We start from the raw sequence: 23,018 nt of genomic DNA on the forward strand, positions 1-23,018 counted from the left end.
ATAATTCTATATTTATTTAGGAATTTGGGTCCGTAATAAAAGCATGTAAAAGCCGCTATTTGTGTTACATTTGTGTTAGATTCTAGATTATTCTGCCACTTTCGCTTTCATCTTGTTTTTGTGAGTGAAATGTACAGTGATCTAGACACAGGTATGCATTTTTGCAAACATCCCTGGTTTGCATTTTGCAACAAAATAAAAGATAATATTTAAGGACCCCTTAGCGTGACATCACCAACTGCTCTCCAATGTGGTTCTGCTTTTATTCTATTTAAATATAAGACAGAGGGGAATAGAAATAGATTGAGCGTGTTTATATGTCTAAAGTTAATTCACTGACAGCAGTAATATAATAAGGAACAGGGTAACAATAAGATCGTGAAACATTTTTGTTTGTTTTCAATGTAAACTTTTATTTTCAATCCATTACAGGACATTGTTTATCAAAGGCACATAATGGTAAATACAGAGCCAGTTAGTGCAAATTCACTGAAACATTTCACAAATAACATTTCATTATTGCATAGATCATTTTTCTAGAAAATTCAGAAGGACTGCAACCAACTGAGACTGCACAATGTCTCTTGCATATACATAAAAAGGGGATTTAATTGACAAAATTAGTTGTCAAAAGATTGTTCATTTTGATTGCCTAAATATTTGATTGAAAAGGACAATACACAAAGTCCTTAATTGTCTTGATAGTCCTGTTAAAACATTCAAACAAATTACACGAATGGATAGAATATATTTTTGCATAGATCAAATCATGATTAAATAAAAAAATGTTGCCACTATCCGAGAGTTGCCAACATTTTATGCTGGCTCATGCATACATTATACAATTACATTGTATTAAAAATCTCTTCATTTATCACACACACACACACACACACACACACACACACACACACACATACACACACACACACACACACACACACACATTGCACATGCGCTCCATTTCCCTGAAAGCATACATAAGAGGACAAACAATCCAAATTTCAATATTTGTTAGTGCAAAGTGAAGTGTTTCAGTTGATTGCATAGAAAATAAAGACAACAGCTCTCTCCTTCACCAGTGTGTGTGTGTGTGTGTGTCCACACATGGAGCTGTCCAATCACAGTGCAGTTGGCTTCACTGCTGCCGTGGGTCTCACACACATTCGCACACATGCGAAGCGCTCAATAATTTCTACATTACAGAAAAATAAAAAATAACTATCCGTATATAACAGTCCCCTATAAGAGCTGTCTACACGAGGTACACCACTAGAGTTCCATCTGGTGAACATGGTTAAAAGTGCTCTATTTGAATTTATTACACAAACATTCCCATTAATGTAGGTTAGCAAACATCAAATAACCCATACATACATCTAGTGCACATTGCAAACATTTTCCATATACATTTTTTTTTTAAATCCAATCATTTCAGAATATACATGTGCAATTAATGCAATGCATTGCACAAATCTCTCAGATTGATTGCAAACAGCTGAGCCTGAGCTGTGTGTTGTTGATCTGCAGAGTGTGGCGGTGAGAGAGACAGGGACGGTTCAGGTGTGTGTCCTGTCTGCTCAGGAGTGTGTGTCCAGTCTGCTCAGGAGTGTGTGTCCCGTCTGATCAGGAGTGTGTGTCCCGTCTGATCAGGAGCTGTTCTGGTCATGTCCCTGCAGTTGGCAACACCGCTGCCTCACAGGAATCCCATACAGAGAGGAGCTCGGAGAGTCACAGACCGAGAGTCACAGACAGAGAGGAGCTCGGAGAGTCACAGACTGAGAGTCACAGACAGAGAGGAGCTCGGAGAGGTGTTCAGGCCTCTGAGTGGTTCTATATGTCACGAGTCAATCACAGTGTTATGTGGTGTGTTCTCGTCCAGAGCAAAATGGCCACCTGCCACCGAAGGGCAAATGAAATGTAAATAGAAGACGTGTAAAGTGCTTTAAGAATCAGGTGTTGGGGCAAAAAATAAACTGCTGACAACGCGCGTTCCATTGAGTGAGCGGGTGGGTGGCCATATTTGTGTCTGCCGGCGAGAGTCTCTCTGTCTTCATTTTCTGTCTGTTCCTCTGCTGTGCAGGAGCTGAAGTGTTTTACCTGGAGGACAAGGGAAAAAAAGAAGAAAAGGTTTGTTTTAGAGCACTTAAGATATGCGGAGATCCATCGAGCATCCACAAATACATCCAACACTGCCTCTCTACACACTGTCTCTCGAAACAGATATTGAGTAAAAACTTTACGAAAATGCGAACACACACACGCACACACATACACACACACACACGGAGCACTAGTGCACGAGGGCGCCAGGTGCCAGGGGATTGAGGGCGAAGTTGAAAGCCCCTCGCGGGAGCTTGGTACATCGCGGCGCTGAACGCAAAGAGGAAGCATGTGACCCGCCCTAAGCCGCTGAGGGGGCTGAAACTGAGGACTTCAGACGAGAGGAGAAGAGAAGCCCACAGAGCCTCGTCGAGCAGCTCAGACTAACTTAAGTTATTAGGGTCAGGGGGAGCCCGGGAGCCAGACCAAACATTTACTGTTGTCTGCGTGTTTGTGATATTACATTTCTTTTTTTTTATTTGTCTTGAAAAAAGGGCTTTTTAGCATTGAATTGAATGTGTCTTTGCATGCAAGCTGAACCTGCTGACAGGTTCAGAGGAGAAAAGGTTGCGTCGGGGGGGGGGGTGTACGACGGAGGTGCCTCCAATGCCACAACGCAAGGGATGATTGGTGCCCGCTTGATGGAAAAAGTCAACAAAAGCACACAGTGTGTTTTGTTTGCCCTGGTGAGGCCCGTGCTGAGAGAGCCAGTTAATGCTGAATTTACAGCCACAGCACGTGTCTCAGAGAGAGAGAGAGAGAGAGAGAGAGAGAGAGAGAGACAGGGAGGGAGAGAGAGAGAGAGAGCGTGGGGACAGGGGCAACTGGACAACGGGGGGGTGGCCGGCAAGAAAAGAGGAGACTTGGAAATCTTTCAAGGGTGTTTGGTGTGCGCAAACGGCTCACCGCAAACTTGGTGCATAGAATCGTCACTTTTATTTATGCTATCGCCCCTTCCTCCCTTCTTCCCTCTGCCCCTTCCTCCCCCTCCTCCCATCCCTTCCGTCTTTTCAACTACCCTTTCCCCCTCTCTCCTCTCTCTCTCTCTGTCTCTGTCTGTCTTTCTCTTGCTCCCTTCTCACTTCAATTGTCTACTTAGACTGAATAGTCATCACAGTGCTACTGTGTCTCCTAAAAACTGCACCCCCCCCCCCCGCCCCCCCGCACCCATGCCCCCCCTTCCTCAGTTCAGAGCTGAATGAGGAGCTGAATTGTGCAAACAGTCGGCCTGTCAGCACAACAGGAGGTCTGTCCATGAACTTGAAGTCCTTCCCAGGCCCTCAGCATCACAGAGAGGGGAGAGGAGGAGGGATGGTGTGTGTGTGTGTGGGGGGGGGAGGGGGGGTGAGACAGGGTGGGAGAGGGGTGGTGGTGGTGGTGGTGGTAGGGGGAGGTTGAGGGTGTTGAGGGGGACCCCAGCTTCAGACCCAGACCCAGACAGACTGGAGGGCCCCTGGTGCCAGCGTTTTGGGGGAGCACGCCGGTGGAGTTCCCAGGACTGGTGCCTGGGTGGAGGGCGTGGGGCCCAGCTGCTCCCCCTGCGAGGCTGGATGGTGGTGGGGGGGAGGGTGTATGTGTATGCATGGTGTGTGTGTGTGTGTTTGCAGGGGGCAGACACTCTCCTGTCTGCACACACAGACACACACAAACACACACACACACACACACACACACACACACACACGCACCCAGACACAAGCTGCCATGCCTCCACCCCCCACCCCCTCCCCACCCCACGGCCCTCCCAGAGTACTTGTCTCATTACAAGCGCCAGCCCCTCCACTGTCTACAGTTTCTATTGTTTTTCCTTCTCTTTTTCACCCCCCCCCTTTTCTGCATAATTTTCAGAGGCCCTCTCAACCAACCCCATTTTCAATTTAGCACCTGTTTACATGGGCCCAGCCATGAGTGTGTGTGTGTGTGTGTTTACATGGGCCCAGCCATGAGTGTGTGTGTGTGTGTGTCTGTGTGTGTGTGTGTGTTTACATGGGCCCAGCCGTGAGTGGCTCAGACGGACTGATGAGCTGATGTCTAATGGAGCCCGCTGACACTGATGCACCTGTGCTGTGCATACTGCCACTAGCATTCAAGAGAAATGCAACCTCATTATGTAGCGTGTCCCTAAAAAAAAAAAGAATCGCAACAAACACTACAAAACAAATAAACAAAAACAGAACCTGCCTCTTATGAACCTTGCAATTAGGAGAAAAGAATAACTATTATTAGTTCATCAACGACCGCACTAGAGTAGAAAGAACAGGTTGATTGAATGGAGTAATAGATGACTACACGACATTAGTCAGAGGGAGATCAGAAGAGGACTGGTTCGGATGGACAGGGTCCACTCAAGGTCCACTCAGGGTTCACTCAGGGTCCCCTCGGGGTCCACTCGGGGTCCCCTCGCGGTCCACTCGGTCCCTTGGGGAAATTCATGGCTCTCACTACTGGCGTGCCACCCTGGTCTTCTCTCAGTAAACAGGAGGTTGTCAGCATAGTCGCGACCTCCAGAGAAGACACACAAACAAAAGGAGGTTTCTCAGTGTGACCAGGACAATGGTGCACATTGTTTACCAGCTCCCTTAGTTAATCGGGCCCAGCCGGCTCTAATTGGTGTTTTGGTTAAGCGGTTTTCCAACTTATAGCTCCCTGGCCTAAATAATGGAGGGACACAACAAGCTTGCCAGGGAGAACAATGCTGGACTTGTCTGGGCACTGGCTCCCCCCAAAACTCCGCCAGTTACACAAAGAGAGTCCTCCGCTATTGAAACCCCACTATCACGCTCTACCCCCCCTCCTCTCCTCCTCTCTCTATCCCCATCTCTCTGTCTGTCTGTCTGTCTGTCTGTGTCTGTTTCTCTTTCATGTTGGCCCTGTCTTTCTCCCACTTCCCCTCTGTCCTCTTTTCGCCTCGCACTCGTTCGTCTCCCTCTCCCTCTCTCTTTCTCAATCAATCACTCTCCCTCTCTCTTTCTCAATCAATCACTCTCCCTCTCTTTCTCCTTTCATTCTCTCTCCAGTGGATGTTTGCCATCTCTTAACTTTTTTGATTTCTTTATTGCAGGGAGGCACACACCACTCCTTCACTCTTCATGTTAAACAACCCCCCCCCCCACACACACACACACACACACAATATGAACGTGCCTGTGTAAAAATGATTGTAATTATATTGTACGTATAAATCTAAGCACTGGTAATGATAATTTAACCATAACAGCCTTAAAAGTGAGTGTTCTATCATTAAAACAAACAATGGAATACGCATTTGGACAGGAAAAAGGGCTACTGTTTATTCTGTTCAGGCAGTATACGCCTTTAATTTGCATTCTGCGTTAAGTCATCGCCTTGTCGTTTTTTTTCTTTTTTTCTTTTTCATTTGCTCCCAAAATGGCAGCGAGAGCCATCTTGGGCATATGTACGAGGAGGCCAGGATTATTCCTCGCCCGGGTTGTGTATGGCGCAGATGCCTACGTACGCCTCCTCAGAAGGGCTCAGTGAAAAGAGAATGATTTAATGCCAACGAGTACAAAACGCCCCCCCCCCCCCCCGCCCTCCGCCTCGCCCGCGGCAGCATTGCGTGATCGCCACAATTAACAAACACGTCTACCGTAATTAACGCCGACCTCCGCCAGGCTGGCAGGAAGCGAGAGAAAGAAAGAAAGACAGCCAGAGAGAGAGAGAGAGAGAGAGAGGGAGAAAGAAAGAAACAGAAGGACGTCAGGCGAGGTTGGCGCAATGGCGCAATATGATGGGAATGGTGGAGGAGGGTAGGGGTGGGGGTGGTAGGGGGGGTGTGTTGTCCGTACCTCCTTTCGTGTTTTCCCCCCACTTCCATTTTATGCCAAGCATCCTCATAAGATGGTGGCGCAGGCTGCATCTTGTGATACGCAGGAGAGGGCAGGCAGGCAGGCAGAGGCGGAGGGAGGGGCTGAGGGAGAGGCTACATATAAGAGGGGTGATGGAGGGAGGTGTGGGGGTGGGGGGGGGGGGCAGCCCCTCCTCCCAAGAACCACGCTCTCTCACTCTCCCACTGGCATCTCTGAAGGACTGATGGTGGTGGTGCCCTGCAAGCAAAAAAAAGAGAAGAATGAAGAAAGATGGAGAGAGGGAGGCAGTGGTGAGAGTTCAGAGGCTGTAGTGTTGGTGTGTGTGTGTGTGCGTGTGTGTGTGTGTGTGCGTGTGTGTGTATGTGTGTGTGTGTGTGTGTGTGTGTGTGTGTGTGTGTGCGTATGTGCATGCTGTGTTAGCACACACGTAGCACACGTATGCGCATGCGTGCTTACGTACACGTGCGCGCACACACACGCACACACAGACACACACACACACACACACACACACACATACCTTTTCATGTTCTCATGGTACAGTCTGCCTCTGAGCATGCAAATGACTTTCATTATGCAAATGCATGCAAATCAGATCCAACCATCTGAGAATCAAGGCTGGGAAAAAATCTACACAGAGCGCCTGAATGACAGAGAGAAAGGAGAGGAGGAGTAAATCCTTTTGGGTGGCAGGAGGTGGCAGGAGGTGGCTGGCTGTGGAGGAGGTAAACACACTGGGGAGGAGTAATGGAGGCCTGCCTGGGTTGAACAAAAAAATATATATATATATAAAAAATATATAAATATATATATATAGATTTATTAACCGTGGTTTCTCTCTATCAGTTCCGCAGTTTGAAATCCCATCTGTCCGAATTTGTATTCTGACTGATCGAGGGGGTCACTTATGACTACAAACAAAGACTGTTGATTATCGTAGATTAGAGTTTTTTTTTGTTAAATACAAAATGTGGTCCTGAGCAAACATGACCATGCAGTAGAGCTGCCATGAGACCAACCGCACACACACCAAAACCTCGGCCCTGTGTGTTTGAAATTAAACACGATAAAGATACCGGTCTGGAGACTGTCCTCAGTGGAACAGAAAGGGTTAACTACAGTGAAGAGACGATGAATCAGTCATCCAGTGAAATAAAACGAGGAGCCAGTATGTTTCAGGCTGGGGTGAGCTGCCCTGTGTTGAATGATCCTGGCGGTGGCATTGTGCATCGATCCTCAGTGTGCCTTGGCATCGTTTGCCACGGTCCTGCCTGCTCTAACCGAACCAGTCCAGCCCCGAGGAGCAGAAGAAAGGGCCGTGCCCAGGTCAGGGGAGAAGGGGTCAGAAAGAAAGGGTCGTGCCCAGGTCAGGGTAGAAGGGGGCAGAAGAAAGGACCGTGCCCAGGTCAGGGGGGAAAGGGGGCAGTGTGGGGGTTTCATTTTAAGGTGGCGCCTCTGGTAGGCTCTCGCCATTTGGGAAATAGGCAGATTGGGGCTTTTGGATAGAGGGTGAGAGAGATGGTGTGTGTGTGTGTGTGTGTGTGTGTGTGTGTGTGTGTGTGTGTGTGTGTGTGTGTGTGTGTGTGTGTGCGTGTGTGTGTGTGCGTGCGTGGTGGGGGGTGTGCTGGTTGGAGGGGGGGTTAAGTGTAGGAGATGGGCGGGAGGAAACAAGCACAGAATCAGAGGGGTGGGGTACCCCTGAATGGTTGCAAACCTTTCCTAATTGGCACTTGACATTTTTTTTCCCTTTTTGTGCTGTTGGGTACTAAAGCAGGCCTACTTTCGAGCCCTCTCCAAGTCCTTGTTCGAAAAGTGCCTTATGCAAATAGGGAGCAAATCAGGACTATTGTAAAAAACCTCCCCTGCCACGGACAACTGAGGGAACAATGCAACTGTATGCTTAATCTGGACACGTAGGTGTGTGAGAGCAAAACAATAGGGCGCAAAGTGGCTCGCAAATGAACAGCTACGCTGAAAACGCCCAGGCTCTGTCGCTCTATCGGACCATGTCATGGTTTAGTGCTGAGCCACCAAAAATGCTTAACAACAGCCACACAAACAGTTTGAGAGTGCACTTCAAATGGACCCTTTCATGGGGAATGGAGTAATTGTCTGTGCTGAAAGCCAGTTCTTCACAATCCTATATTGAAACTGTAGTTATAGACTACATACTACAAGATTTGCTTTAAAAAAAAAAACCAATCACATTACAAAAGACTGGTCCTAGATTCATTCCTGCACCCCTAATGTCAAAAGACTGTGAGCTTATGAGTAACTGTACTTTTGAAATGTACTTTAAATGGGACCTTAAATGGAAATGGTCACATGTTCTCTGCTGGAAGTCTATAGAATGAGCTTCTCCACTCCGTAGAGACGGAGAACAAGCGCCTTGGCTCCGGTGTGGTCTGACCGACGCCAGAGTACACCTGTTACTTTAAGTTTTTAAACGTAATCTCCTTTGTCCACTTTGAGTCCATTGACTTTAGTAACAGCCCCAAATGTATTCATTTCTCCTGCAGAATTACTGGGGAGGTCGGGGGGGATGGGGGGGATGCCGGAGCTGGCCCTCCAGACTACCCAACAGAGAGGCCATTTAGGAGCCCTGTTGGTGTGTTCCGCTGAGAGAAAAAGCGATGGAGAAAAAGGGGCCAAGAATCACTGCGCTTTTTTTTTTTGTCCTTTCCCCTTCAAGCAAAGCTGTCTAGCTGCCCTGACCCTACAGTGGAGAAAGGGCAAAAGGGAGCCATTGTGTCGTGGTGACAAGTAGACCAGCTCTATTGACTGTACTGTCTATGGGGAGGTGGGTGGGAGAGTGAAGGGGGGAGGGGAGGGGAGGGTGGGCCAGAGGAGGAAGAGGAGGAGGAGGGCCCATAATGGTTGTTTTTTCTACTTGACACTTGAGTCTAAATCTGCTTGCCTAGAGCATAAAGACCAAGACAAATCCACGGCTCACCCCCCACACACCACCCACCAGCCTCCGCACCCCCGCCGACCCCCTCCCATGCCACACACACTCCAGTCGTGCTGAGGCGAAAAGTCACTGGGGCCGTGCGGAATTCCAGAATTCCAGCCCTCGGCCACTTCAAGGCACCACCACCCCCACCTCAAAAAAGCGATGCCTATCTACCAGGCCAAGGGGCACAATGGCCCCCGCACACAATGAATATGACCATAGCAACGGTGGGGCTGTCATCACTGTGGTCACCATAGGGATGACAATGATCGCAAACACTCATTCCAAACCTCATGTGAGACACACACTGTAGAGCTCAGGGTAAATTCCAGCCTGAAAAAATGGCATACAGCTATATGATGGGATTAATGTTCAAATATGCTTAATTCTGGATTAAACAGTGCTGTCGGCCAAGCATTTCAACATCTCTTGCTTCTCCCCTTTCACAACGCTAAACTGCATTACCAAAGAAAAGTTTGAAGATTCAAACAACCGATCTGTTATGTGTGCATATACCATACCCACACCGTACAACTCGTAAAAGCTCAGGCGGTAAGCTAATGCAAAGCTCTCTGAGGCAACCCTGTGGGGTGACAGAGCTGACTCTCTTCTCAGCTGTCACTGCCGCGGCGTTGCCTTGCTCACTTGCTGGGACATGAGAGACGACATACACACACACACAGCACCTGCAATGCAGCAGCCAGGGAGAGTGGCAGCTTAGCTGATGCAGGCAGGGGAAAGGACAGGGGTTGAATGACAGAGAGCAGTGTCTGCTTGCCTCACTACACACAGGGGGGTGAAGGTGAAGTATGCATGGACACTCTCTAATGGGGTGTGATTGCTGGCTGGAAGCCCGGCTGCTTCTCCGCAACAGCTCAGAAGTTCACTTCTTTGCCTTTTTTTCCATGACCAAAAAAAAAAGATGCAAATGACGTTTGTCGTTTGCTACGTGGTTCATCAGTTCACGTGTGAGGAGATGCGCACGTTGTGTCCCGTCGCACCTTCTCTGCCTGCCTCAACGCCTCCTCTCTCTCCCCCCTCTCTCTCGGCGCACTGACGGGGGACTCACCCCCATGTCAATAGCACGCAGCGGACGGTGTGATGATCTGATTCACCGCGGGTCTCCCGCAGGTTACGGCCGTGTAATGGCAGCTCGGATTGTTCCCCTAATGGCGCTGTCTCCGGGGCCTGTTCTGGTTGAGCGCCTCTGTCCACTCCCCCCAGAGCGTGGAGCACAGAGTGGCATTCAGCTGGATCTGATGGAACTTTTTTCCACTTGGCAGCACCTCCCCGCCACAGAGAGGCTCTTCGCTGGGGGGGCCATTCAGAATCGAAGCCGACTGTCAAGTCAAATCAAACACATCTCTGATCCAAAAAAAAGAAAGAAAGAAAGAAAAGAAAAGAAAAGAAAAGAAAAGAAAGAAACTTAACAAAACTGGACCAGAGAAAATTACGCGTGTTTTTCTCGTAACCAAGGAGGGGGCGTAGGCAAGGGGGTTGGGGAGGAGAGGACACCAGGCTTGGGCAGTGTTACGCGTAAGATCTTCAAAACCATATAAGAGATTGTTCTAGAAAACTTCTGACGAACATGACTAAGACAAGACTGGGCGATGTGCACCCAAAAGCCTTCTGCCTGGTGGCCAGCTGGCAGCCCACTGGCGCGCTGGTTAACTGGTGGCCCTGAGGTGGCCTGGGGCGGCCTGGGGAGGGGCTGGCGTGGTGCTGCCACAGGCCCGGCACTGGTGTCTGCCATGTGATCCCGGCATTAAGCTGCTGCATGCTCCATGCTGGGCAGGAGGGATCAGTGGCTTATTAGATTAAAAAGTGGTCGCGTTCAACCAAGCAAGCTGCTACACACCGCATTATGGGAATATCAGGTGCAATGAGGAAAGATTTCCTTGGCTTCTACATGTTGAACAATGCACAGTGATATGGAGGAAGGACTAAAAATGTAAAGTTCTCAAAAGGATATCATCCAACCTCTCAGAATAGGCCTGTAAGCAAAGCTATATAAATGTAAAAAATCTACAAAGAACCATTATCAGTGTTGTGTTAGGTAAGGATCATCATACTTTAGTGGGGGTTTGAATAAACTAGTGATAGTGTGTTGTAATCGTCCTATTGTTCCCTTGTCAATGCTGACAAAATATGGGTTTGCTTTTGGCCAAAAAAACATGAATGTTATGTCAATATGATCAGCATAATACATAAGGTCTTCTTACCTTTTTTGAAGCTGTAAGGTATCTGGTGTTTCTTGGTGACTCCACGTGTGACAGTAAGGGGGCAGGCCTTTCAGGAGCGTAATGGGATTCTTGTTACTTTCGGTTATCTAGCTTTATGAAGAATGTACATCACTCATACAGCTAGATAACCAAAGATAACAGCCAACCCCGAGGCTACCCGTAACCACATCGCCGTGGGGAACCAGAGATGCCAGACTTTTGCCTAAAATTTAAAAGAGCTTGGTTAACACACATAAGGTACGCACAGACAACAAGGGGAGGGGAAACCGTATGCATTTATGTGACGAGGATCTAAACGCAGCCGCTACATTATCCACACCTATACTCAGGGTTAACCACACTGGACTCTTTATAGTATAGATGCGCCAAAAAACACAGTCCTGTTCGTTAAACGCAATTTTTGTTTGTTGCTTTGCTGAACATCTGCACCGCAGGGCTCAGATGGCCACTAGGACAACTGTGGCTGCAGGGGGAGAAGAAAAAAAAGTGGCACACTTGTCATTTCAGCCGAGCTACCAGCGTGAGCCACGCTGTCACTCTCAGGCTGCAGAACCAGTTGAAACTGGCTGCGGCATCTCTCCACGCAGGCCTCTCAACCTCTCAGTCTCCCCATGGCAGGAGCTCACACACACACCACACACCACCATTCCCAATAATGATCCCCCAACAAAAGCCAGACACCCCGTGTCTCAACGAAGGTGTTCCACCGTGCTGAATTGTCACTGCATAAAAGGCAGGTAGTGATTTTAGTTCACTGGACACGATAGGAAGAAGGGAAGAGAAAGAGAGAGAGAGAGAGAGAGAGAGAGAGAGAGAGAGAAATATGAGAATGAGAGAGAGATAGAAAGATGGAAATAGAAACATTATCGCAGGCCTAATTAAAAGCCTGTCTGTGTCCAAGCTCCTCCCATTTCTTGTGATAACTCAGAATAAGAGAGAGAAAGAGAGAAAGAGAGACAGAGAGAGAAAGAGGAGGGGAGAGAGAGACAGAGAGAGAGGAAGAGAGAGAGAGAGAGAGAGAGAGAGAGAGAAGGAATAAGATGAAGAGAAAAAGAGGGAGAATGGTGTAAATGACTAACAGGGATCTGAAAGGACCAGAGCCTCATGCACGATCAAAATGGCTGAACTAGTAAATGCTTGATATTAGCATGTTTTCTTCTCACTGTGTGCCGTGTCGATTGAATTCTTACAAAAAAAAAATCTTAAAATCTAACATGCAAAAATATCTCTCATTGGACGCTTCGCTAATGCCTACAGACAAAGAATGCATTCAAACACCTCTGCAACGCAACACCCCCCCCCCCCCCCCACACACACACACACAAGCACATATTCATTTGTAAACTCACACAACCATCAGCAGAGAAAAGGCTTGAAAGGTGTGCATTAATGTAGAAACACTTGTAGTATGAATTACTGTAAATATTTAGATGTCTTAATGGCTTCACAGCATAAGGGCATGGTGAAATACAGGCCTTTCAGTGCTCTCGCATAGAATTCTATTTCCCTACAATAATATTGTACAGACTGAACAAGTATTTCAAAATCCCTGAATTGCAAATAATATTAAAACTCTCCAAAAATGATACATAATTTCATCATTTTCATAGAACACAACACACAGCACTTTGTATTGATCAGTAGTGTGTCTGTGTCATTTAAGATATTTGACAGATTTATTTTGATAAATTCTTCTTAATATTCTAGTTCACTTTATAAATAATACACTTTTATTTATATCACTTAAAATTCATGTAGAACCTTCTCTTTACTTAGGGTAGTCAAAATCTAATAACTAGAAGCCATCTTGGCTTTAGACCCTGGCAGGTCAATTTATATGGTATTGTACAGTCACAGTATGAGCATGTGCTCTCTGTCTTTATTTAATTAAAGTTCCAATAAAAATAAGAAACGTTCCTTAACCTCGTCTTAATAATTGTAATATGAATTAGACCTAAACATGCCACATTTGTAAATATATGTGGATGATAATAACACTAATAAGAAAAAGAATAATTTCACTGTTGTGTTTTCCTTTTCCTGATTATATTGTAGCACAAGGAAAATGCACTTCAAATCGAAAATATCTAGTAATGTGTTCTCCTCCGAAAATGATGCTTTCCTTACATTGTAAACGTGGGCTGTTCGAACTGTGCCCACCGTGAATGATACTAAGCCTGTATGTTTTATCAGCTTTGGCCAACTTTCCTTGCCAGGTGTTCTCTTTCTCGCCAGCGACGGCCTAAAACTGCATGCAATTGCCATGGGATTTTTTTCATTCACTGGCTCGCCAACAAACATCATCACGTTTTGGCACTGGCCTGAATGATGATGACGTCTTCAGCTTGCTGAGTGAGGTTTTGTCACATAAAAACATTAAAAACATTTAGAGGTGAAAAATGCCTTGTTTAAAATAAAGGGTAATCGTTTAATATAGGCCAAGCGAATTCTTTGAGCTTTCGTGAAATACTAAAATACTTGAAGGAATTACTGAAATAGCTCTCCACCTTTCCTCTTCCAGTGAAAATATCCTGTTCAGAACGGCCTATAGCCTATAGGCTATGTTTGGCTTTTAGAAAAAGCTTTTCTACTACTCAACAGTCGGGAAACATAACTCTTGGCACATGACTGCACCCATCTTGCTGGTAGTAGGAAACAGCTGCGCTTAATCAGGATAAAATATTGCACCTGCATCAGTCTAAAAGGATTGTGTTGTAGTAGTTATGAAATGTCAACAGGCTGCCGTATACAATATACAGCAGGCACAAACGACTATTACAACTATTACACGAGAAGAAACGACGGGGAGGCATCGACCTCTGAGATTTCAGAGTGATGATGACAGTCTACACCCATTTACACTATTTGAGCGTATTGTTTTCTGGGAAACTTGAACAACACTTAATCAACTGTCATATTACAACATTTGACATTTTCTGTTGAATCTTAATTATGATTTAGAATTGTGACAAAGTAGCCCAGCAGCAATATTTTCTTAATATATCCTGATTCTCTGAAAAGGGTCTGATTTTTTTTTTTTTTTTAAACTGAGTCAAAGTGTTTTCTACAGCTGACATGGCTTTTTCAGTAGCGGTCACTTCAGAGATTCGTGCTAGAATTGCCTCAGCTAAGTAAACTAAGACAGAAGACAATTACCTAAATGACGTCTGATTCCTCCGGCGTTGTTCAAGATCACCCTGTGATAAATAGATTGAAAGACAAAGTTAAAGGGAGTCGTTCAGTAACAAACTCATCAATGAACTTATCTTGCTATTATGAGCTCCGGGCTGCGAATATATCTTTCGAGTGGACGTTCGTGAGACGGTGTCAGGTGACATCACCCATAAGGCCATAAAGGTGAAGTAAGATTCGAATGAGGCATGCTGCCTGCTTCCAGGCTCATTGGACAGTAACCGTGATGTCATGTCCAACTGTTAAATAGGCTACAGGTCGGTGAAATAACGCTCATGTACTCCGCTTTAGATGTATGTTCGCTCGTTGTGAATGATCTGATAGCCCTCATTCAGCGCATTTGAAGAAAACATAATACATGAAGACATTCAAAATTTGGGTTGGATGGCATAAATCCATTTTACTGTAGCACGGGACTTGTTAGTCTTTTGTTTGTTGAAAATCCAAGTACATTTTTAAATAATGCTTCAGCCTACAATATAGACCCTCAAGCATGCCGTAGCACTACAGTTAATAGTAGCTCAAGCAACTTTGGGACCATACAATATCTTTGATGATGAGCTTCTGAGTTTATGGCACCTTAAGGCCAGATGCTGCGTATAAGTTTATTGTTATTCCCTTCTTACAGTGGGCCAACGCTAAATCTTCACTATCATCATCCTCTCTCTCTCTTTAGGTGTGTGTGCGTGTGTGAGTGTGTGCGTGTGTGTGTGTGTGTGAGTGTGAAAGAGAGAGAGAGAGAGAGAGAGTCAAAAAGCGCCCCTTTCTTTGGAGAGCTTGAAGATTTTTTAAACACAGTCAAATACTTCTATTTCTAAGAAGCATGGAGACATAATATTGAGTTTATGTATTCCTGACATGTTTTTATCAAAGAAACGGTTCAATTTGGTCTCTGTATGTTCAAATGGCGGTCTTCACCCCACAAGCAAACAATGATCTTCAAATATATAATTATATCAAAAAAGAGAGTGATGGCGTGTTCGAGATTGCTGGATACGGGGATGTGCAGCTGTTTCGTGAAAACACATGTGTCCATGGTTCCCTCTCTCTTCTGCCACGTGCAGATTAGTTATTCGGCCTTGTGATTACCTGAATACGCTCAGCCTTCGGGATTACAATTGTCTGATGCCTACTGTGCCCATTGTGGAAATCCACCCGCTCCAAGATAATACTCCTGTAATTTTAGACTTACCAGGGACAAAAATACCTGTTTACAAGTATTTTTCTAAAATGAAGGCAAATAGAATGTTCGGGCACAAAGCCAGACTATGTACATGAGACGTCCTTTATACTGGGAATCTAGATGGAACTCAGTAATGAGACCAGCTGTTTTCACACCATAATACCGGAATTCTGTCCTATAGCATTAATACACACTAATAAAGAAACCATGCTGATTTTTCTGTTCGCCACACCACCTATGGCATAGAAAGGGAAGACCGCTTGACTTCGGCTACACCGTCATGTTGGCCAAGTGGCCGATGACAAGGCAACATATAGGGGCGGACAACCGTTCCCTCTTCATTAGCGGTATTTCTGACCTCTCTGAGCGCAAACTTCAGTATTATTCCAAATCAAATGTTTACTAAATAAAGTAAAGAAGATTAACTGACTTTTGAAAAATGACGACGGTGACCTTCCAAAACAATTGACAATTGAGGAACTCAGACAACAATACATCAAATCTGAAGCTACACAGTCTTCAGTTCGCCTCAGTATAGTGCCGTACACCTGCTATGTACAATATAACACTGCACATAACTGATACATTGATATAACAGTTGTTCCTGGCGAGAGGACAACAACAACCTCTTCCATCAAACAACATTTCAAACGCTTTCCATAGTCACCCCTGTAAGCTTATACAGCACAGTATATCGTGCACAGCCACGTTTTGTGACAAACCCAACATTAATTGTGGTCAGAACGCATTCCATTCTTTGTGTACTTTTTCAACCAAATCTGGAACGACAGGTGACCGTGTTCACACTTTCGCACATATCAGGCATCAACTGGCACATTTACAAATCACACAATACTCACTTTTTCATGGAATCACAGACACCCGCGCGCTCCACAACGATCAAGAGAATTAGTCAATCTGCGCGACGCGACTGAGCCTCCAAATGATGTCTCGCTCTTGATCCTTCGCTTCATGGCTGCGGCTCGCCGTGACGTCTTACTGGCCCCATCCATTCAGGTTCTCTCGGGCGGGTTGCCCCGTTGTTTTTTTCACAATTATTTCCCATAGAGATGGCATTCTCCTCCCCCACCGAGAGCATAGTGGAGCTGCTCGTCCCTCGCCCTCTTGCCACTCACCGAACAAAATGCATATGGACTTTACCATGCAAGTCAAAAACATATAGCATCCCTAAGACCCTCCTCCTTATGACACGATGCAGTTGCATTTAGTCTCCACCCTCTGAAATTAAGAAAGCATCGATTTTTTTTTTCGTCAATCACTGCTCCCCGCCTCTATAGTTTCTTTAGTCACGTGTTTTATCTATATATCTATCTGTCTATCTATCTATATACTTATATATCTATCTATCTATCTTTCGATCTATATATTGCAAACATGTGTATACATATTGGCCAGTCGAGTATAGTTTTATTTGCGTCACAGTTTGCTGATTACATAGTGTAACGTGGGAATTTATAATAGAGACTGAATGGGTTCGCTAGGCTATAGTACATGGTGAGAATGAATGCCACTTAGAAATTCTGAAGTTAGTGACCATCTATTAGTTTTTTATCAGTTTATATATCTCGTGTAAAGCAGTTATGCAGTGATCCACTGCTAAGCCCAAGTATAACGTAAGCACTGCCTAATGTGTTCATATATACAAATATTTTTTAAACTCTTGTGCTTTATAGAGTATTACCCTTCTTAAGTCAAGGACAGTCGTTTCTAATTCCTCTTTGTTTCACCCACTGACATATAGCAGTCTAGGAATGTGACCATTGGGTCGTCGGGGTGAGACCGTACAAATCAGCTTTAACTGTCAGAACTCACTGCAGACCCTTTGACAACGGAGCAGAAAAGGGTCTGGGATGGTTGATTATCATAATAATCAGATCGTGGGGATGAAAATCTCCTTTGAATAAATTACTTGTTCAATAGGAGGCGCGACTGCCAAACAGACAACTCTGTCAGCTACGTTTCTTGCAAATGTCTATGCACTCGAGCAGTCAGGCTTCTTTTTCTCACTTCAAACTTTGGACGATTTCCTAGGGCCCAATGTATAAATACAGCCACTGTACGCCCGGCTGAGTTTGTCCTCCCCTAAGAAAAGTCTCCTGCGATGTTTGGTAACCAAGGGCAGGCCTCAGACACTCGTTAGAAACCAACGTGGAGGAGGGTAATGGAGTATGGATAATGCACAATGGCTTCGTTTCCCCCCAGTCAAACGCATGGGAACGCAGAAACTCAGACACCGCAGTAGACAAGGGACTTTTCAGAAATGTGTTGACATGACTCAAGTTCATTATCAGCCTTCAGACAGTGTATCTCTCCAGCGGCTCCCACAGCTGACCATAGAGATTCCGTAAGGACCCAGGCTGCAACATAGATGCGAAGATTGCTGTGGGGTCATTGTTCATTATCAATATTTATACATGAAGTAATCAGTCCACTAATCGTAAGGGAACCCATATGTTCCCCATGCAGTATTTTAAATCGATGCCGTTTGGGCTATCACTCGATAAGGACTGTCTTGCCTTGCCTAATTTTAAAAGGTTTACCATTTCTGAAGCTTTATTCCTTTAAAAGTGTACACAAAGAAAGACGTTTTGTGAGTGTATGTATGTGTGTGTGTGTGTGCGTGCGTGCGTGCGTGCGTGCGTGTGTGTGTGTGTGTGTGTGCGTGTCTCAAAAATAGCTCTGAGAAAAAAATCCCTGAAAGTGGTGTGGTAGAAAGCGCTCAACGAAATTGTCCATATTTATTTATTTGCAACATTAGATCAATTTATTTTCCTTTTGATGCCATCACAATGTGATGGGAGTTTGTAGGCCTGCATTAGCCTGCGTATTATCACATTTTGAGTTTTCTGGAAAATGTGTTCATATTTGAGATCACGTTGATTTGTGAGAAGTAAGACTTTAGTGCCTGCTCTGCAATGTCTTGATATAATGAACGTAACAAAATGCCTCTGAGATACAAATTCTTGATACAACGTGTTATTTGTCCTATTTTTGTGTGTTTGTTTGAAAAAAATATTACAAAATATAATTGGTCAAGCTTAGTTATTCTATAATGAGGGTTAATCTATTTGGAAGGCTATATTTAAGGGTGGGCATAATATATATTGTTGCCGGATCTTGTTGCTCTCTCTCTGTATATGGTATGTGCTATGTGTGTGTCTGCGTGTGTGTGTGTGTGTGTGTGTGTGTGTTTGTGTGTGTGTGTGTGTGTGTGTGTGTGTGTGTGTGTGTGTGTGTGTGTGTGTGTGTGTGTGTGTGTGTAGGCTACGTATATGTAGTGTATCTATGTGTGCCCCTGTGTTGGCGATTCATGCCTAAATGGGTATAACGCTTCGCCTGAAACAACAAAAGCAAGGGTGAAAAATTGTATCATTTGACATTGCATGTAACCAACGCGCGCTTGTGTCCCATCAGGAGCACACCCAGGTGATATCAGCACCCATCGTCTATAACCAATCATACATCATAATGCGCAGACGTAATTTAATTAAGAGAAAAATACCCTTGCGTTCTCAGTGAGCTCTATCAGCACTGGTTCTTGTGATGCAGATGACCGACGGTGGCAAAGGCCCAAAATGCGATTATACTCATAGAAACTCATGACAGGATTGTATGATTTATTCCCCTCGCTCATGGTTTAAGTTCTTTATTTTAACAATGGGAGAGCGCCGTCGACAACTACGCAGACATTTTCAGATTGACCGTGTGTTTAGTTCATAACATCGTCTTAAATTATACACGTTTGTGTCCAGCAGTCTAACCTGCTTTGGTTTGGTACCAGTACACCTCCACTCCACTCCCGCCTCACCAACACTCTCCTGCCACTGAAACTTGGAAGCTGTATACACTGATTACTTTCACTGATAATAAAATACCTTGTCATAAACCACCACATTGTATTGCATATTTTTGACACACTCTGAAGTAGCCTAATTGTTTCAGGGACGAGTTTTAAAAACACTTAAGATCATGAAAAGCTCATAACTGATGAACTGTGTCTGGCAGTGGTCACTCTTGCCAGTCTAAAATTGTAAAACAAATGAGCTTAAGGCGTTAGCCATTATGATGTCCTGCAGTGCAGAAGTGCACAGGTTGTCTGTTAGCCTTCTTCATGTCACCTAGACTAAGTAGGCTACACGCAGGCTGATAGATGAAAGTTGCTTGTCATAAATCATTCATCAGTTTCCTTAAACTCAATCCTAGACGGTATTTAGACGGCGTCCATCCTGTTTTTTAAAAGTATTTTACCCCAAACTCTCTAATTTGCTCTTGTTTTGTCCCTGTCTCTTTGCACCACCTCTAAACTGGAACCTTTGTTTCGCTGGCTTCGAATCTGGAACGTGCTTAGCAGCTCAAACCTCATCTTTTGTCGCTCTAAATCTGACCATATTGTCGGGACTCCGTGGGAGCCTGCCGCACGCACACCTCTTCCTCTCACTCTCTCTCTCGCTCGCTCTCTTAATTGCTCATTCAGGAAGCCTTTACCCCCCCCCCCCCGTATTTATAGGCTATATTTTATTTGTTTATTTAGTCACGTCACCTTCTAACGTCTCTTTCTTTACGGGTATGCACATACGTGCACCTATTTTTAATGCTTGGAAAGCAGCTGCATGTCTTGGACACCCCTTCGTGTTGCTTAATGAAAATAAAATATCGTACATTTTACAGGTCCAGCATCTATATCTACGTCTTTGCCATTGAAGAACATAATACGTTGGAATGCACAATTCCATCGTACAACAATCCCATATGTAGCATAACAGTTCCTCAATCTTACCACTAAAATAGAAATGATGGCCTTAAGCAGCACTGTTCTGGAGGATGTTGCCTGCTACAAAACCAGCATATGTGATGCTATGATTTGTTGCACTCCGTCGATATAACGTGCTTGTAAAAGTATGGAAATTACGGTTGCTCTACGGTTTGACTCAACCATAAACAAAAATGGCTAGGTGAGAAATTTCCCACGCATCATCGTGTTCATTAACATTCATTTCCATATGCAAATTAGCGGAAAACATCTCAGCCTCCAAATGGATAAAAGACAGAACGGTTACTGGTGGAGATCAGAATCACACATTGGACCTGACTCCTGGCACCTGAATCATTCCAAATGAAGGGCACGATCGAAAGACTGAATTCAAATATCTTAAATTGGAAATAGTTAAACACCAAACAATATTACAATAGGTCATATATGAGTTTGGGGTTTGTATTACAAGTTGCCATTTAGTTTTCATGGAAGCTTTTTCAGCTTCAGTTTTCAGCGTTACCACAGGCGCTACTATCTTCTACTACTACCAAATTCTGGTCCATTCGGTTTATACTTCTTCTTCATTCATGCCACTCAACAGATGATTTTGTTAATTCAATGGGCTGTGATAACAGGCCTTCCACCCTAAACAATTTCATCAGGCAAATTGTTTATTAGTTTACATTAAACCAGGAACCACATTTTCTTTAAACTTGCAAATTATAAAGTAATTTGTATAAGTATACAAGGTTATGGGCGCCCAGCAGAATGCGTGTGCTGGATGCTTTCAGTATATTTGAGTGCTGTTGTATGGACAACTAAACAAAGTTTACATGTACAGAATCACGAATTAAATTAGCTTTGCTAACTATTTCCATTGTTTTTTTCCCCGGATGAGGACTGTAAATATTTGTCAGCATGTACCGGGCAACGCATTAGCCAATTCATTTAAATTGCACAATGTGCCTTTTTATTTTCACAGAAGCAGGCTTCTGGACAGGGGTGTGTTTCCCAGTAACATTTGTCTTAGCATTCTATGAAGACTTGAAAGGTACACCTTACTTTTCTACGCGTGTTTCCCAAACCATCTCTTAAGAGTTCCTCAAAGAGAAAAGACACCTTTCTACATATACCTCAAGGGTCTGAATCAATGTTTTTGGAATCCATTACTGTCATTCACTTAGTTTTGAGCATGCATGAGATGAGTAGGATGCACATGACTCGGACTGGAGCGGAGGTCATCATTAGTAGAACGAACATCAACAAGAAATACTATGAAAGTCAAAATAAATGTTCCCAAAGAAGGACTAATGTAAGGCTAGATGCGAGGGATTCAAATTCAACGGCTAATTCATTTCTACACATGTGTTTTCTCTCTTTTTATATAGACTAATGAAGCACAAAATGTAATGCAACACATATCTTGGTCTTGCATCGCATTCAGTGCATAAGCCCAGACACTAACCCAGCCAATACACTTTTAAGGCTCTAAAACGTTTGTTTTATCTTAAAACTGTGTTATGTGCTCCTGTCCAACCTTAACTATCTCTTAGAGAATGTAGACCTTAACTTAAGACGTTCTGGGAAACACCTCGGAACGTTAAGGTATAGCTACATCTTAAGGTATAACTTTCGAATGACGTGTGGCTGTGGGAAACTCACCCCAGCAGTGTTTCGTGTCATTCTAAGTAACTTTAAAAATGACTTCAGATGTCCGATTTTATAAGTACGTTATAATTGCAAGGAATGAACTCCGGTTATGTTTAATGCGCGAAAAATGACCCTATGACAAGTTTCCTCAATCGACAATTGTGTGTGAAGTTACCTCATAATTCACCGTTACGTTACGATACAAAGCGTTCCCTATGGAGTCAACCCACATGCATTTAGCAGTATCTAAATTGACAGAAGTGCGAGCGTTTTTTATTTTTCATGAATCTCCATTCGTTTACTAAGATGGTATTTTAACGAAAAAACATTGAATAATGAACGAATAATTAGATCGGCTGCAATTGTGAAAGTTGGAAGCACGCCCCTTGTCAATGAACTATAACTGTCCTACTTACATGTGCCCTGCTGTGCGTTGAGACCACAAGAACAAAAGAGATTTAAGTAGTTGGAATTTAGTATTTGGAATTTAGAAGGAAAATATGTGTACCCTGTTGGTATTTGTAAAGAGTCGTACATTTTAATACTTTGCAACCCCATCCTGCAACCCCATCCTGCGCCTGCTGACAGTATTTTCCGAAGTCTGTAAAATGTGCACATGGACGGTACATATGCTTATCCATTTCAGTTTCATAATTAGAGAAGAAGTCTGTTTTAGACAGACTGTATTTACCACTAGTGCACCGAGGTGCTAGACCAAAGTGGCACCCTGCGTTTTACTTTTAAAGATAAGAAACCTGCATCTTATAAACTTAGCCCATAGGCCACCTGAAAAAAATGTAGGTGATTGTTTATGCCGTACGGCCACATTTTTTTTTTCTTCAGCCGGTTCTAAACAGTAATCTAGCCATCTGGGGCGCAAGTGATTATTTTGCCTCAGTATGAGAACACCTGTAGCTCATTCGATTCATTCTTAAAGCATTATGTATGCTATCTGCAATGTCCACAACTATTTTTTCACAAAACCCCCAGCAAGGGTAAAGAAAAGAAGCCTTTGAATCAACGTGCATGTGTTGGTGATTGCTGTCACTCACGTTCCCAAGACCGGTCGAAACTCAAACATCTAGGCCTTCAA

At 44.4% G+C, this 23,018-nt stretch overlaps 1 long non-coding RNA gene across 1 annotated transcript; it reads right to left on the reverse strand.

Moving 5' to 3' along the window:
- Positions 1–392: 392 nt before the first annotated feature.
- Positions 393–16,663, reverse strand: LOC116222433. The gene is made up of 4 exons (XR_004164650.2): positions 14,283–16,663; positions 11,106–11,328; positions 5,910–6,167; positions 393–2,100 (listed from the first exon to the last, which is right to left on the reverse strand). It is a non-coding gene; the product is annotated as an uncharacterized LOC116222433 (long non-coding RNA).
- Positions 16,664–23,018: the final 6,355 nt, after the last annotated feature.

The sequence above is a fragment of the Clupea harengus genome, chromosome 11 (assembly GCF_900700415.2).
Source record: "Clupea harengus chromosome 11, Ch_v2.0.2, whole genome shotgun sequence".
Taxonomy (NCBI): Eukaryota; Metazoa; Chordata; class Actinopteri; order Clupeiformes; family Clupeidae; genus Clupea; species Clupea harengus.